Source organism: Rhinoraja longicauda, chromosome 19, assembly GCF_053455715.1.
Source record: "Rhinoraja longicauda isolate Sanriku21f chromosome 19, sRhiLon1.1, whole genome shotgun sequence".
NCBI lineage: Eukaryota > Metazoa > Chordata > Chondrichthyes > Rajiformes > Arhynchobatidae > Rhinoraja > Rhinoraja longicauda.
This window is the reverse complement of record NC_135971.1, coordinates 40,258,354-40,276,984: the sequence shown is the minus strand read 5'-3', so window position 1 is coordinate 40,276,984 and position 18,631 is coordinate 40,258,354.

The window sequence follows — 18,631 nt, the reverse complement described above, 5'->3', positions numbered from 1 at the left end:
ATCTCCACGGCTCCCCGCAAGTTCCCCCTGCATTCTCGACGGCTCGCCACGGGATCCCCCTTCATTCTTGACAGCCCCCGCCGGTTTCACCTTAATTCTCGCCGACGCTCCGCCTGGACCCTTTTCGCTCTCGACAGACCCCACCGGGTTTCTCTCGTGTTGAAATTATTCAGGATTATTTTCCCAGCGTGGAAATGTCAAAGCCGAGCAGACAGAGATTTAAGCTCACCTGGGGAGAGTTTCAAGGCCTTTTTTTAAAACTGTGTTGGAGTAGTGGTAGACGGAAATAGGACAGAGGCATTGCATAGTCTGGTATGGGCTGAAGGGCCTATGCTCGTTCTATGTGGCCATCAAAAAACCTACAGGTTCATTGCATCTCCCATTCCCACCATTCAGCGTTGTTCTTCGCCCTTGAGATGTTTATTTTTCCCGATTTCATTCCCTGCTCCATTTTACTTTAAATTATGAACAGAGGTGTCATAATCGAACTCCAGCTCCCGGCTCATTGCATCGCGAGTTACGCGGGTTAATGATGAAACGAGCTAGAAACTTAATCCCGTTCTTTATTTCCTCTCTGAACTTGCTTTGGGTCATTGCATAGATACAGGTGTTGACACAGCAGCTGACCCGAGTGAGTAAGATTCCCACTTCATTGGCAATGTGCGAGGGGCTTGTGAGGTCCGAGCCCACGAAATTGATTGTGGCTCGTGTGGAGATCCAAGTCACAGTTGGCGTCGTCCAGAGTAATATGGCGGAGCCGGACACGGTGAAAAGTAAAACTATGGACTTGCGCCGGTTCTCCGCCTCGCTGTCCTTGCATTCCAACGTCTTCAGGCGCCGGCGGACCCTGCTGGCCGCAATGATGTTCCGGACCGTCAGCCCGTTCAGCAATAGGATGAGGCCGAAAGGGAGTAAGGAGAGAGAAATGCTACACAGCCAGGTGAAAGCCACCCACCACATGGAGGTGAAGTAGTCTGGTTTGGGCCGGCACCCCCAGTTCACATTGTCCATGGTGAAGCGTGGCTCGTACATGAATTGAAAGGGGATGTACTTTAAGCAGCTCAGCGTGCACAAGGACACAATTACCACGGTGGCCGTCCTACCCGTGCAATAGGTGAGTCTCAGCTTCGGGCAGCAAATGCTGACAAAACGGTCAAAGGTGAAGGACACGGTTAACCAGACGGAGTAGTCCACGCTGGAGATCCGCAAGTGTACGTATGAGGGACAAACTGCGCTGAGGGAGAGGAAGGAGTTAGGGGTGTAGTAGCTGTAGATTCCTTGCAGTAGCACATGAAGAATGACCACGAGCAGGTCGGACGTTGCCATCGCCACCATGTAGCGGGTGATTCCTTTGGTGAGACCGCACTTTCCCCGGCACAGGATCGCAGCCGTCAGCACGTTCGCTGGATGAAGCAGAAAGCACAAATAATTAGTGTATCTGGCGCCATGTATGAGAGAAGGAACAGAAACTACGTTCAGAGCGAAGGCCTGATTGAAGAGGACACATTGCAGATGACAACATAGAACATAGAACAGTACAGCACGGGAACAGGCCCTTCGGCCCATAATGCCCGCACCGAACATGAAGTTAAACTAATCACCTCTAATGCAGATGAGGCATACGCATCCACCCCTCCTGCATATCCATGTGCCGACCCAAAAGCCCAATAGACGGCACTATCGTATCTGCTTCCAGGACTGCAGGCGGCAGCGAGTTATAGGTACGCACCAGGGTTACTATAAAAACATTCATTCGTGCATCTGCTTTCAGCTTTTGCACTCTCTGGGGCATGCTTATACACATAGGGTAGTGGGCGCCTGGAACAGCAGGCCATGGGTGGTGGTGCACGCAGATCAGAGAACGGCGTTGATCAATCTTTTTGATAGGTGCATTAATATGCAGAGAATGATCATAATGTCATCGGTTATAACATCATAAGTGATAGCGGTAGAAGTAGGCCATTCGGCCCACGAAATCTACTCCGTCATTCAATCATGGCTTATCGAGCTCTCCCTCTTAAACCCATTCTCCTGCCATTTCCCCATAACCTGTGACACATGTACTAATCTAGAATCTAACTACTTTAAAAATATCAACTGGAAAATATATTTCAGCAGAAGACACATACACTAACTATGCAAGATGATCTAGCAAGCAAAACACCTTTTGTAGTTGGATTGTCAAGGGCGTGAATGAACCAATAAAAAGTGGTAAAATATTAGTTCACTTAAACTCCCTTAACACTGACGTAATATTCCTCCAGGAGACTCACCTCAAGAATGACTCACACAACAGGCCGAGGTGCAGGTGGATTGGACAGCTGTACCTCTCCACCTTTCCCTCCAAAGCCAGGGGTACCGCAATCGTAATCCGCAAAGGTACCCTGTTCAAACATAAATCTACAATAGTTGATAAGGAGAGCAGGTATATCATAGACACCGGAGAAGTGTATTCAACCTCACTGACTTTGGTGAACATATACGGTCCAAATTTTGATAACCCCCAATTTTTCAATAAAGTATTTAATTTAATCCCAGATATGTTCCAGTCCAATTTGATAATTGGGGGTGATCTAAATTGTGTATTAGAACAATACTTAGACAGATCTTCATTCCGTAGAATAATTACATCCAAGTCCAGTGAACTTTTGAATACATATATAAACAACACAAATATAAAAGATATATGGAGGATTGCCAACCCCTCAGGAAGAGAGTATTCTTTCTACTCAGGTGCCTATAAAGTATATACAAGAATAGATTATTTTCTGGTCGATTCTAAACTCCTGCCATATACCCACAACCCAAAATATCATAATATTGTTATTTCAGATCATTGCCCTCTTACATTCTCTGTGAAACTGGAAGGAATGGCGAAAATACAGACAGCCGTGTTGGAGATTTAATCCACAAATACTCGCAGAGGCTAAATTCTGTAATTACCTGAAGTTACAGATGGAAATCTTCTTTGAGACAAATGACACCCCTGGCATTTCTCCAACATTGCTTTGCGAAACCTTTAAAGCCTTCCTTAGAGGCTGCATTATGTCTTACCAAGCATCACAGAACAAGAGAAGAAAGGCAGAGCAACAGAAACTAGAAAAATAAATAAAACAGTTGGACTCAGAAAATGCATAGGAAAACATAACAAAATAGCTGCACTTAAATACAAATTAAACCAGATACTCTCAGCTAGAATCAGTAGGGTATTTCAATTTACCAATGAAAAATACTTTGAATTCGGCGATATACTTTTAGCAAGACAACTTCGCAAATTAGAAAATGACCTTACGATACATAAAATTAGATTGGAAAGAGGAGAACTATTTTCCCTGCCCAAAGATATCAACGAAAGATTTCAACAATTTTACCAAACTCAACTCATCTCAAACAACAGCCGACTCAGTGATGATGCAGACTTTTCTGGCTGAGTGCAATCTTCCAACCCTCAATGAGACCGAACGTAACGAGTTGGGTTCAGGTATAACAGTAAAGGATATTTCAGGCACTATTAAATAATTGAAAAATGGAAAACTCCTGGCCCAGGCGGGATCAATAATGAATGTTACAAAACATTTAACGAAATAATTTCCCCACGTCTGCAATGCCTGTATATCCAAGCGTTCAAGGAGCACACTTTATCGCACAGTCTAGCAAAATCAATTATTACATTAATTCCGAAAAAAAGATAAGAATCTAGAAGAGCCGGGATTGTATAGAGCAATTGCCCTTTTAAATACCGATAAGAAGATCCTAGCCAAGACTCTGGCTCGCAGACTCAGCCTAGTCATTGGCAAACTTGTACACACAGACCAAACCGGGTTCATACCCAAACGACACTCATTCTTTAATCTGAGACGTCTGTTTAATATAATTTACTCACATAGAATCCCGAATAAAGACGTCACAATCATCGCATTGGATTGGTATTATCTTTTCACAGCGCTGGGAAAATTCCAATTAGGCGAAAACTTTATCTTATGGCTGAAGCTTTTATATGGGAATCCGAACATCAGAATATGAATCAATCAAACCCTTTCATCTAAATTTTGCTTATTCATGGGTATTACACAAGGATGTGCTCTCCCCGATGCTATTCGCATTAGCCACAGAACCACTCACTGAGAGCATCAGGTCCCACCCAGTCATATACGGATACAATACTAAACATACTACGAACAAAATTTCCCTCTACGCAGATGATGTGCTATTATACATCACTAACCCCCGAACCATTATCCCAAATTTACTATCCATTATAGACCAATTCATCATCTTCTCTGGCTACAGAATTAATTGGAATAAAAGCGAAATTATGCCAATAAACGAACAAGACTTTACCCGGCTACAACAGTTCCCTTTTAGAATTGTTACCGATAAATTCAAATTTCTCGGTTTTTACGTTACCAGGAAATATTCCCTCCTGTTTAAAACAATTTTCCCTCCATTAATTACAAAATTTCATATTTATATTCAATTTTGGAAAACACTGCCTATTTCCCTCCTTGGCAGATTGAATGCCTTAAAGATGATTTTTCTCCCGCAGCTTTTATATTTATTTCAGACAATACCGATATATCTTCCCAAATCTTTCTTTTAAAAAATTGATTCCATTGTTACTAACTTTATATGGGACTACAAAAGTCACCGAATACATAAACGGCACTTGTGCAAATCCAAAGAGAATGGAGAACTAGCTTTACCCAATTTTCTTTCTTACTACTGAGAAACGAATATTAAAACCATAATCTTCTGGTTGGATGATTCATACCAACAGGCCAATTGGCTAAAAATGGAAAGAGAAGATTGTTTGCCTTGTTCCAGATTGTTCTGTCTGCAATAACCCTGATTAAGTCAATGTACGATTATAACCCTATAATTCATGGTACTATTCCTATCTGGAAACAGTTGACGTTCAGTCTTAAATTGAGAGACATGTCTCTCCTCCTTCCTATTGCATATAACCCCTCTTTTAAACCCTCTACTTTAGACGGTGTCTTCACCCAATGGAAGAACAAAGGAATTAATACTGTGGGAGACCTACACTGGAAGGGGACTTTTTCCTCCATCCAAGAGTTGCGGGTGAAATACGATTTCAATACGAATAAGTTTTTCAGATATCTTCAGGTTAGGGACTATGTGAAAACATACATGCAAGACTACAACACTGCAAGTCCAGATGAACTTGACGAACGTTTGAATAGACATGCAGATACAGAGAAGTTGATAACCTACATTTACAATGCTCTTCAAAACATCAACTCCCCATCATCTGAGATTTACAGGCGTGTATGGGAAGATGAGATGGGTCAATAAATTTCCAATGATATATGGGACGAAAGTTTACAACATATCCATATTTGCTCCTTAAATGCCAGACATTGCCTGATACAGTTCAAAGTGCTGTACAGGTTATACTATTCAACAACCAAACTGAACAAAATTTTCCCCAGTGCTTCTCGTCTTTGCGATCAGTGTCAATTTCAAGAAGCCACTTTAATCCATAGTTTCGTACTATGTACAGAAATAGAAAGTTTTTGGATGGAAATATTCAACGTTTTCTCCAATATACTGAAAATCCCATTAGAGCCAGACTCAAAACTGATAATACTGGGAATATCAGAAGCATGTAATACATTGGCTGTTTTTCACCGACGCTTTGTCGGCTATGGACTAATATTAGCAAAAAAACTCATACTTAAATTTTGGAAAAGCGTTGAAGTTCCTCCAGTGAAGATGTGGATTACAGAAATGACGGACACATTACATTTAGAGAGAATTAGGTTTATCTCGAATGACAAACTGAAGCAATTAAAAAAAATATGGCCACCTTTTATTGATTTTCTCGAACAATATAATATTTGAACACAATTCAAAAACACTGGTAGGGCTGGGTGAGCGGGCACATGGGTGGGTCGTCGGGTATATCTCCCCTCTTTTATTTTTTATTTTTTATTTCTCTTTTCCTTCTTTCTCTCTCTTTTTTATTAAATGCCCCTTTAGAAAAGTGTTAAAATTGAAGCTGTTTATAAAGCTACAAATTTGTCATGTTTTTTTTTACACAAATGCTTCCAATAAAATATAAATAATCAAAATATCCACTGACTTGGCCTCCACAGCCTTCTGTAGCAAATAATTGAACAAATTCACCACCCTCTGACTAAAGAGGAGGGATACGAATCACTTGCAGGAAACTATGTGACTTGGCACGTCATCCTCGGCGCAGACTTTGCCGGGCGAGGATTCTATTCCTGTCCTATGCTGTTCCATATTCTCTGTTCCCTGTTCCACATTCTATGACATTGGCCACTTACATGTCTGCCCTTCGTTGCCGTAAGCTGGCGGCGCGGCGATGGTTAACTTGTCCTGATACTGGCAGCTCGGAAGTCACACCATAGAATAGAACTTGCGGCTCAAGCAGCGCCCACGATATCATTGATACCAACTGGTGGGACAGGGAGTCGCTGCCAGTGATCCTTACCAAATGCCTCTCCTTACCAGGAGCAAGAGGTTTCATATTGCCACACGGGGCAATGTTGGACCCCGATCAATTGGATCAACCCCCCCCCCCCCCCGCACCGAGAGCGGGTGCGTTCCACAGAGCCGCTGTGCTCGACGGGCGAGGAGCTTTAACCAAAGTTTCACGACTAACTCGAGGGCTCGGGTAGAGGAACGTTTGGTCAAACAGAGAGCGGTATTAAGAGACAGACTCCAATCCTTTACATGCCGACTCGAGAACGACGTATAAGACATGCAGAGCAAATACCAACGGACACGGGACAAGCGACGCGGCGAGACTGACAATTGCAAGCCGCAACAAGGAGCGGAAGGAGTCAATTAAAACCATGGGACTCGCGGTAAAGAACTCGCGGTATCATTGAGACATAGCAACAATATGTTGAATGACATGCCCGAACTTACCAGGGATTCCAAACGCCGCCAGGATCGGATAAGAGATTTCCTTCACGTACAGAATCGGAGCGCGCCACATTGTAGATGTCGGCAGCTTAGTCGCGTGACACTATGGAGCAAGGATCCTCATTAATACCCGTCGTAACCCTCCGGTGGGAGCGGCCTTGATTGAGCAATTACATTAGTGACAGGCTCTTACGCAAACATCTTTCTTCCTGCACAAATGAAGTCACTTCACCATCTCTCGGTGGAGTCCAATCAATGTACATTGGAAAGAAGGCGGTGGGCTTATTACTGACCCGTCCCCCGATCGAACTTGTAAGGTGATTGGCTTTTCCTGTGCCCCTTTTTTCCCCATGGAGACCTATGTGGTGGATTTTTGGGCAATTTTAACTGGGAAATTGGAAATGTGGTGTTTTCTTTACCACATTTATATCGATGGGAGAGGGAATGGGCGTGTCATTTTATTTCTACTTCTAAGATAAATACTTAATATTGAATCCTGGGAAACTGAGAATGAAGTCCACCTAATGGGTGTGCACATTTCCTATCACCTTTTGATATCACTTTGCCATTCATATCCTCCTGCCAGTGACTGCACGAGAAAATTCTCAGTAGATCTCTTATTTTTTACTGACAAACTGTGTCATATGATGTGTTGCAGATTGAGCTGAAAGCAAATACCAGATTTAACATCAGTAACCTGGAGGATTGGATCCGACCTCTCCCTTTCTATGCAGATGTTTTCCGATCTGTTGAATAATGCACTGTGTGATTTTATTTCAGATTTCCAACATCCTATGTATTTATTTGCTTGCTTTTCAAGGGCGGTCTGTAGGTATTGGATATGATCCAATATGGCACACGATGGCGTCAGATGGCAGTGGATGCATCCGTGGGCAATGGGCGCGGTTCATGGACTGGAACGCTGTTCTCAATCATCCATAATCGTGCCTTTCCGTCTTTCATAGTTCATATCGACGGGACCATTTTTCATCGGCTTCCGCGATTTTTGTTCTCACCCCATTTCTTCCTCGCTGACCGCCAAAGCACTAAGCGGTTCTTTGCGCCAGTATGAAGGCGCCGGATCGGTATCCGTTAGGTACTGGGTGGCTGTCTGACAACGGTTTGTTGGTTTGAGGGTGGGGTATGGAATACGGGAATGTGTCATGCACTTCAACCCCTTGTCCATGCCCATTGGTGGCCTTCTGGGCGAATCCATTTTGCCCACATGAAGCTCGTATCCCTCTAAACCTTTCATATCCGTATGTGGCCAAATATCTTCTTAAAGTCCTAATTGTGTAACGGGGATAATCGAGAGGTCATGCAGCAAGGAATAAGGCGATTTGCCCTCCCACGCCCATGTTGACCAATGGGCACCCATCGGCATTAAACATATCGTCCAACTCTTAGCACATCTACATTAATTAGGAAAGGGAAAATAGATTATGAGAGAAAACTGGCAGGGAACATAAAAACGGACTGCAAAAGCTTTTATAGATATGTGAAGAGAAAAAGACTAGTTAAGACAAATGTAGGTCCCTTGCAGTCGGAAACAGGTGAATTGATCATGGGGAACAAGGAGATGGCAGACCAATTGAACAAATACTTTGGTTCTGTCTTCACTAGGGAAGACATAAACAATCTGCCGGAAATAGCAGGGGACCGGGGGTCTAACGAGATGGAGGAACTGAGGGTAATCCAGGTTAGTCGGGAAGTGGTGTTAGGTAAATTAAATGGATTAATGGCCGATAAATCCCCAGGGCCAGATAGGCTGCATCCCAGAGTGCTTAAGGAAGCAGCCTCAGAAATAGTGGATGTATTAGTGATAATTTTTCAAAACTCTTTAGATTCTGGAGTAGTTCCTGAGGATTGGAGGGTAGCTAATGTAACGTCACTTTTTAAAAAGGGAGGAAGAGAGAAAACGGGGAATTATAGACCAGTTAGCCTAACGTCGGTAGTGGGGGAAATGCTAGAGTCAGTTATTAAAGATGCGATAGCATCACGTTTGGAAAGTGGTGAAATCATCGGACAAAGTCAGCATGGATTTATGAAAGGCAAATCATGCCTGACGAATCTTATAAAGTTTTTCGAGGATGTAACTAGTAGAGTGGATAAGGGAGAACCAGTCGATGTGTTATATATATCTGGACTTTCAGAAGAAGGCCTTCGACAAGGTCCCACATAGGAGATTGGGGTACAAACATAAAGCACACGGTATTGGGGGTTCAGTGTTGAGGTGGATAGAGAATTGGTTGGCGGACAGGTATGTAGGTTAATTGACTGGGTAAATGTAAAAATTGTCCCTAGTGGGGTGTAGGATAGTGTTAGTGTACGGGGATCGCTGGGCGGCACGGACTTGGTGGGCCGAAAAGGCCTGTTTCCGGCTGTATATATATGATATGATATGATATGAAAGAGTACGAATATACGGGTCCTTTTCGGAATGGCAGGCAGTGACTAGTGGGGTACCGCAAGGCTCAGTGCTGGGACCCCAATTATTTACAATATATATTAATGATTTGGACGAGGGAATTGAATGCAATATCTCTAAGTTTGCGGATGACACGAAGCTGGGTGGCAGTGTTAGCTGTGAGGAGGATGATAGGAGGCTGCAGAGTGACTTGGATAGATTAGGAGAGTGGTCAAATGCATGGCAGATGCAATATAATGTGGATAAATGTGAGGTTATCCACTTTGGCGGCAAGAAGAGGAGAGCAGAGTATTACCTGAATGGTGGCCAATTAGGAAAAGGGGAGGTGCAACGTGACCTGGGTGTCATGGTGCACCAGTCATTGAAAGCAAGCGTGCAGGTGCAGCAGGCAGTGAAGAAAGCGAATGGTATGTTAGCATTCATAGCAAGAGGATTTGAGTATAGGAGCAGGGAGGTTCTGCTGCAGTTGTACAGGGCCTTGGTGAGACCGCACCTGGAGTATTGTGTACAGTTTTGGTCTCCTAATGTGAGGAAGGACATTCTAGCCTTAGAGGGAGTACAGAGAAGGTTCACCAGATTGATCCCTGGGATGGCAGGACTTTCATATGAAGAAAGACTGGATAGACTAGGCTTATACTCGCTGGAATTTAGAAGACTGAGGGGGGATCTTATTGAAACATATAAAATTCTTAAGGGGTTGGAGTGGTTAGATGCGGGAAGATTGTTCCCGATGTTGGGGAAGTCCAGAACCAGGGGTCACAGCTTAAGGATAAGGGGGAAGTCTTTTAGGACCGAGATGAGAAAACATTTCTTCACACAGAGAGTGGTGAGTCTGTGGAATTCTCTGCCACAGAAGGTAGTTGAGGCCGGTTCATTGGCTATATTTAAGAGGGAGTTAGATGTGGCCCTTGTGGCTAAAGGGATCATGGGGTATGGAGAGAAGGCAGGTACAGGTTACTGAGCTGGATGATCAGCCATGATCATATTAAATGGCGGTGCAGGCTCGAAGGGCCGAATGGCCTACTCCTGCACCTATTTTCTATGTTTCTATATTTCTACACCGAGACGATTCCAGTTCACGACTGGACACGTCGTAAATGCAGTCCTTGACACTTTGTCCGGCTGGGTTCTCCAAGTACTCACCAGTCTCTGGGTAAACAAAGTTCCCTTCAAATCTGTTCTACACCTGCTACCTTTTACATAAATTCCCGGGGAAAGGTTTCCTGCTGATTACAGTATCGGCATGCGCATTATTGATATCCCCCTGTCTTGTTCTATGTTCCTCTATTGTTCTGACTCATTGACTTTGTGTGGCACGGTTCATTTAGATGGATCCAGCGAGTATGTGCGGGCCTGCACTCCACCGGTTTGATACCTACACATCCTGATTTTCGCTGCCCCATTATTGATATCTGTCACTACAACCGTCCCGTTAACGTTCAAGCTCGCACCCCGAAGAGATAACTCTTTTGAGTGAGGTACTGTAAGACAGATATAACACGAACACGAGGTGGCACATACCCCATGTTTCCCCCGCCCCCAAAACACTCAATGCAATTTCCCATCGTCATCTCTCACAACTTACGCCATCTCACGCTTCTTCAGAACCCTACCCACCCCCTCCCCCGGTGTCCTTTCTCTCTTCAGAGACCTCTGTTGCCGTGACCCCCACCCCCCCCCCCCCCCATGTCAGGATTAGAGCGATGTGATGGGTGCAATGTTTACTCTTCTAATGGTAGGACTGTGCGGTAGCTTGAAATATTTAATTGTTTCGACATCAACCATAGTAATGTAACGGATTTAGACTTTAAATATCCAGCGTGGAAATAGGCCCTTCGGCCCAACGAGTCCACGCCGACCGGCGATCACCCCGTACTCTCGCGCTATCCTACAAACTGGAGACAATTTACAATTTACAGAAGCCAATGAACTTACAGAACTGCGCATCTTTTGAGTGTGGCAGGAAACCGGAGCATCCGCAGAAAACCAGCGCGGTCACATGGAGAAGATACAAACTCCATACAGATAGCACTGGTAGTCGGGATTTAACCGGGCTCCCTAGAGCTGTCAGGCAGCACCTGTAGCGCTGCACCACTGTGCCGCCCAGTGATTGTATTGTGTTTGCTCATTTCAGCTGGGGTACCGACAGCTGGAATATCTGTCCTTCCTTGTATTGGAACAGACGCGGGAGAGGTGTCCACCAGTTTCAGTCGACTTCGCGGGAACGGCTCTATCCTCACCTGACCCTGCCAACGAGAAACGTGGGCAATTATTCGAGCCAGTGAGCAGTGAACAAAAAGCAGGCTTCCACCCATCATTTCCCGGTCGACCATCAGGCAGAGAGCGATATCATATCATATCATATCATATATATACAGCCGGAAACAGGCCTTTTCGGCCCTCCAAGTCCGTGCCGCCCAGCGATCCCCGTACATTAACACTATCCTACACCCACTAGGGACAATTTGTTTTTAAAAAAATTATTATTTTTTTACATTTACCCAGCCAATTAACCTACATACCTGTACGTCTTTGGAGTGTGGGAGGAAACCGAAGATCTCGGAGAAAACCCACGCAGGTCACGGGGAGAACGTACAAACTCCTTACAGTGCAGCACCCGTAGTCAGGATCGAACCTGAGTCTCCGGCGCTGCATTCGCTGTAAAGCAGCAACTCTACCGCTGCGCTACCGTGCCGCCCACGATACTAACACCATTTTCCAGCGTTCAGCCCTTTGCCTTCCTTTTGTACGCATTTTCGTACAGTCATCTAAGTCCTACATAAATGTTGCAATAATGGTGCAAATGGCGAAAACATTTCCCGGTCGACCTTCAGGCAGTGAGCGATACTAACACCATTTTCCAGCGTTCAGCCCTTTGCCTTCCTTTCGTACGCATTTTCATACAGTCATCTAAGTCCTACATAAATATTGCAATAATGGTACAAATGGCGAAAACACTCCATCTGGTGGTATTTTCCAGGTTTTAAATGCGCTCAGCGTGAATAAAATGCGTTCTGTGGCCCCCCATATATGTACTATATTCCTCAATCTGTCGCCTCCACCCATACTTTCGTATCTCTCTCAGCGCCTCACCACAATCCCCCACTCACACCCTCACCCCCACTAGCGAATCGTTTCTCCCAGAGAAACAGATCGAACGTCTCCAATCTCTGCTCCTGGCTTTCCATTCCAAGCAACATTCTGATCCCCTGCGCATTCTCTCCAGTGCAGTCACACACCCCTATAGCACTTCGACCAGAAATACAAACAGTACTCCAGCTGTGTGTGTTATGGATTTCTATCACAAAGCCTCTGCATTTATATTCTATGTCCGCACTATTGAAAGCAAATACTTCGCACGACCTCTTCATCCCTTATGTGCCGGTGCTGCTGTTTTTGAATGAGCTTAGGACACCAACGTCATTCTGTTCCTCAAACCCCGCAGCGTCCTAACTCTCATTGTGTTTCTATCTCCCAGGTGTGTACGTTCTCCCAAAGTGCACAAGGATACAGATTCAGGTGCCATTTTTGTTCATTTTAGCATCTCATCAATATCGATCTCCCACAATCCTGCCATGATCGGCAACATCACCAGCACCATTAATTGGAATCATTTGTGAATTTGCTAATCACTCGCGTTTTGTTTGTCAATGAAAATCGAAAACAACGGATCCCTGCCGTAACCCGCTCGTCACGGACTTCCAGTCGCAAAACGCAAACCTGCACGGTGATCATATGTCCACACCCCCCTCCCCTTCCCCCTAGCCCACCTTTCACCCAACTAATTAAAAAGCAAATTTTCCTTGTGGCGATGGATTCGCGGGCTCTCGTCCTTTGTACAATTCTCCTACGTGGAACGTGTTAAATGCCTTACATAAGTCCACGAATTCCAAACAGACGCCTCCCGTAACCGAGGTGAGGTGGCAGTGGGTAGAAGTGGCAGGTTTGTTGAGCGCTGTCACTTCCAAAGCATTCATCACCACCCCAGGCATGTCCATCCCACACTAACACCTCTAACAGTGGAAGGAAGTCCCAATCAATTTCACCAAGCAAGTGCTTTAAACAACAACATAAATAAATAAAGCTTTTTCAGGATAAAGAAATTATCACGCAGTTGAAATATAAATTCCTTTTATTATATTCTTCCTTTAAACGAGCTAGACGACTAAAGAGACGGTAGACTGATCTCAAACGGAAATGTCGCCTGTTCACTGCCGATGCTCACCGATCCGGTAGTTATTCAATCACTTTGCGTTTCGCGAAATCAAGATGGTGATAACATCCCGCAGGCGCATGGAATCCGCCCGCTGTCTCACACTTGAACGAATGGGTTCTCCTCCCCCCTGTCCTGATCAGCTGCAGGAAGTCTCTTCAACGGCAGGAAGTCGTGTATCTTTGCAGCTTGACCATTCATGTCATTGTGTTCTTTACCACCAAGCAGTGACAATCGAACACGGAATGCAATTCTAAAACGGGTAGTAGGGATTTCGATTCAGTATTTTTCAGTTGGTTGTTATTTCTCCCGATCATTTCCCTCCATGGATTCTGCTTGGCCCGCTGAGTTACTCCGGCACCGTGTCTTTTGCTCAACCTTTATGATAAACTGCATTAACTTATTTCGAATAACTGCTGAAAAAGCCAACACTTCTATTTCGCCACGGGTGTACTCGGAACAGAGAAACAACGGCGGCGGGCAAACGGTCAGGTACCGAGTGGAGCCGTGAGGTACACTTTGGCTGTCCGCCAGAGTGGGTGAGTGTGAACAAAGGCGCACGGATTGTTTGCATTATGACCGAGGGTTAAAACATAGAACAGCTGCAGTGCAGGAACAAGCCGTTCGGTTTACAATATCCGCGCCGAGCATGATGCCAAGTTAAATCAAGCTTTTCTGTCTGCACATGGTCCACACCCCTTCGTTCCCTGCACATCCATGTGCCAATCCTAAAGACGTTCCAGCGCGTTCCAGTCACCCACCACAATCTGTGTAAAAAACCTGCTGCGCAGATCGGCTTTAAAATTCCCTTCTCTCACCTTAAAGCTGTGTCCTCTAGTCCTTGTGTAGGTAAGTGCTGCAGATGCTGGCTTAAATCGAAGATAGACACAAAATGATAGAGCACTGTGTCCAAAGAAGGGTCTCGACCCGAAACGTCACCCATTCCAACTTTTAAGAGATGCTGCCTGCCCTGCTGAGTTATTCCAGCATTTTGTGTCTATCCTCTATCCAGACAATCATATCTATGTCTCTTATAATTGGGACATGCTGGCCCGGTCCGCTGAGTTCCTCCAGCACGTCGTTTATGTTCTGCAGAAGACCCTGGTAAATGTTATTCAGTCTCCTGTTCAACAACACAGCGACAGCTAGAACTGGGGCACAGAATAGAAACACAAGGATCGGAAGAAGCTGGAGTCCTGAGCAAAACATAACGTGCTGGACGAACTGAACGTGACAGGTAGCAGCTGTGGAGGGAATTGACACGTAATGTGTCGGATCGGGGCTTCCACTGAATGGTGAAGTTCGGTAAGTGGAATAGAGAAATCAGAGGCGTCAACATCAAATTCCAACTCACGGCTCACTGCTTCGCCTGTTTCATGAGGTTAATAATGACACGGGTTAGAATCTTGATCCCGTTCTTCAGCTGCTCTCTAAACTTGCGTTGGGTCATTGCATAGATACAAGTGTTCACGCAGCAGCTGACCCGCATAAGTAAGATTCCTACTTCGTTGGCGATGTGCGAGGGGCTCGTGAGATCCGCGCCAACGAAATTGACGGTGACCCGAGTGCAGATCAAAGTCACCGTAGCCGTCACCCAGAGTAATATGGAGGTGCCGGACACGGTGAAGAGTAAAACGATGGCATTGCGCCGATTATCCGTCTCGCTGTCCTTGCCTTCCACTGACTTCAGGCGCCGGCGGACTCTGTTGGCTGCTACGATGTTCCTGACCGTCAGCCCGTTCAGAAGTATGATAAGACCAAAGGGGAGTAAGGAGAGGGAGACGCTACATAGCCAGGTGAAAGCTCCCCAGCCGATGGAAGTGAAGTACATGGCTTTGGGCCGGCAACCCCAGTTCACATTGTCCATGGTGAAACGTGGCTCGTACATGAAGTGAAAGGGGATGTACTTTAAACAGCTCAGCGCGCACAAGGACCCAATGACCACGGCGGCCGTCTTACCCGTGCAATACGTGAGTCTCAGCTTCGGGCAGCAAATGCTGACAAAACGGTCAAAAGTGAAGGACACGGTTAACCAGGCGGAGAAGTCCAGGGTGGCGATCCGCAAGTGTACGTATGAAGAGCACACTGTGCTGAGGGAGAGGAAGGAATAAGGGTTGTGGTAAAGGTAGATTTCCCTGAGCAGTACGTGGAAGATGACCACCAGCAGGTCGCACATTGCCATCGCCACCATGTAACGGGTGATTCCTTTGGTGAGACCGCACTTACCCCGGCACAGGATCGCAGCAGTCAGCACGTTCGCTGGGGGAAGAACAAAGGTGTATCAGTGGGGAAAGAGGCGTCGTTGGAGAGGAAACAATGCAGACAGCTGCATGAAACATAGAACATCACAGCATAGGTACACGCCTTTCACAACACACTGTATCCGCGGCGAACTTGATGCTAAGTTAAGCTAACTTCTTCTGCCTGCATATGACACAAGCCTCTCCATTCCCTTCAAATATACAGCATATGTATCTACCCAGAAGCCTCCTAAAGACCACTATGGCATCGGCCTCCGCCATCTACCATGGCAGCGTGTTCCAGGCACCCATTAATCTCCGTGCGAATGAAAACTGGCCATGTAAATGTGGATTAAACTTTACCACTCTCTAAAACGTTATGAGCATTGAGGGTGGCGCTGAATGCGCTGCCAGGAATGGCGGTCGAGGCGGATTAAAAGTCAATTTGGGGAAGTTTTCATTTTGACACATGGGAATATGGGCAGGGAGTATGGGGACATGGATCTGGTGAATGAGATTAGTTTAACTTTGCATCACGTCGGCATGGACATTGTAGGCCGAAGGTCCTGTTCCTCTGATGTACTGTTTGTTGTGTGTTCTTTGATGTATGTTCTGTATTCTATTACATTGGGCCTTTAGACTTCTGCCCTTCGGTTCCTGGGAGTCAGTGGTTCTTAACGAGTAATGACATTGGGAGCTCAGAAGTTACTCCATGGAATAGACCTTCCTGTTTTCGCAGCGCGGATGCTGCCATTAACACCACTTGCGTGGGTATTGGATATGCTGTCTGCGCTTATTACCAAATATCTCTCGGAATCAAACGTAAGGTCTTTACATTGCCAGGACGGGGTTGTATTAGGCACAGGGATCAATCGGATTAAACTCCCGCACCAGAAGTCAGTCCGTTGCCAGAGCCGCTGAACTCGAGGGGTCAGGAGCTTCAGTCAAAATTTCTTTGCCGAAGCAGGAGAAATTCGCGGGATACGGGCGAGGACATTTTGCACAGAATGAATGAGACTAAGAGACTTAATCCTAATTTTCCCTACAAGCGGAGTTGAGAACGTGGAGGTTCCTGTAAGGAAGGCAAAGCGAAGGCGAAAGGACACAGAGCGAAGGAGGCAGCGAGACTGCGAATGCAAGTGGCAACAGAGAGCGGAAGGAGCTGACAAAGATGATATCGGAATACTGATCACAAAGTCACAAAGTCACAGAATCACAAAGTGCTGGAGTACCACGGCGGGCCAGGCAGCATCTCGGGAGAACATGGAAAGGTGACGATTCAAATTGGGGCGCTTACTGTACAGGAGCGGGAGATCAACAACAATCACAGACGGGGAGCAGTGAGAGAGTCTCACGGAACTGCCGTCAGAGATAGGAGGATAATTTCTTCAATGTCGCATCGCTTGAAGAAACTTCACAGTGGAGCAGTGAAATGTGGAAACAAGATACTGGAGATGCTGGATTACAATAAAATAAAATAAAGTGCTGGAGTAACAGCGGGTCAACAGCATCTGTGGAGATCCATGTGTTCCGGAGCAGCTCCTGACCCGCTGCGTTACTCCCGCACAATATGCCTTTTTTTGTTGTTGTAAACCGGCGTCTGGAGTTCTTTGTTTCTACATCGCAACACCGAACGTTGAGGTACCGCAGAAACACGTTGAACGATGTGTCCGGACTTACCAGGGATTCCAAATGCCGCCAGAATTGGATAGGCGATGTCCTTCACGTATAGAATCGGAGCCCTCCCCATTCTGGATGATCTCTGCAGCTCACTGTGCGAACACGATGGAGCAAGGAGCACGACTCTAATGCTCATTTATACTCGCGCCAATCCTCCAGCGTATTCACGGAGTGATGGAACAATGGCATTAGTCATGGACATTTGAACAAACATTTCTACGCAATTCCACACAGACAGCTGTGGAGGCCAAGTCAATCGATATTTTTAAAGTAGAAATAGACAAACACATGATTAGAAGGAGTGTCAGAGGTTATGGGGAGAAGGCAGAAAAATGGCATCAGGAGGCAAAATCAGCCATGATTCCATGGCGGAATAGACTCGATGGACCGAATGGCCCAATTCTACTCCTATAACTTGTGAACTTGTGAATTCTAACTCCTTATTGGAGGAGCAATACTCATTGCAAAAATTGTAGGAGGACACGGTCTTATTATTGAGCTGTATCTCGAATCACGACGTTTCATGCGGCGGGATTCGCTTCGTTCACTGGGCGGCCGATGTGCTGGATGTCGGAGGATATTTAACGCGGGGAAAATCCGAAATATAATCCACGCTTTATCACATTTATACCCAAGAAAGCGGGAATTAAACATCTCACAATGGTTTGCTCAGGTCGTTTCTGTTTATGTCTACTATGAACGCTTAATGTTGAACCCAGGGAAAAGGAGCATGAAGTCCTTGAAATAGGTGTGCGGCTATAAATGTCACATCCCCTATTGATATCACCTCAAAGTTCGAATTAGAACATATCCTCCCGTCAGCAATTTCATGAAACATTTCTCCTTAGACCTCATATTTTGTGACCGATTAACTGCTCCAATTAAACGGTAACATATTGAGCTGAAAACCACAAACCTGTTGCAAATTTGAAAAAAAAGCAGCACGAATGGTTCGAAATACTCAGAAGTTGGTTGTGCATTTCTGTTTTCCGAGAATGTCTGAGCATTTGTCCGTCGGTTTTCCTTGTATTTAAAAAAAATCAAAAATATTTATTTAAATATTAAAATAATATATACAATACAATAAAACCAAAACAGAAACCACCACCAGAATACTATTCAAACAAATATACCAATTGAAACTATTATACA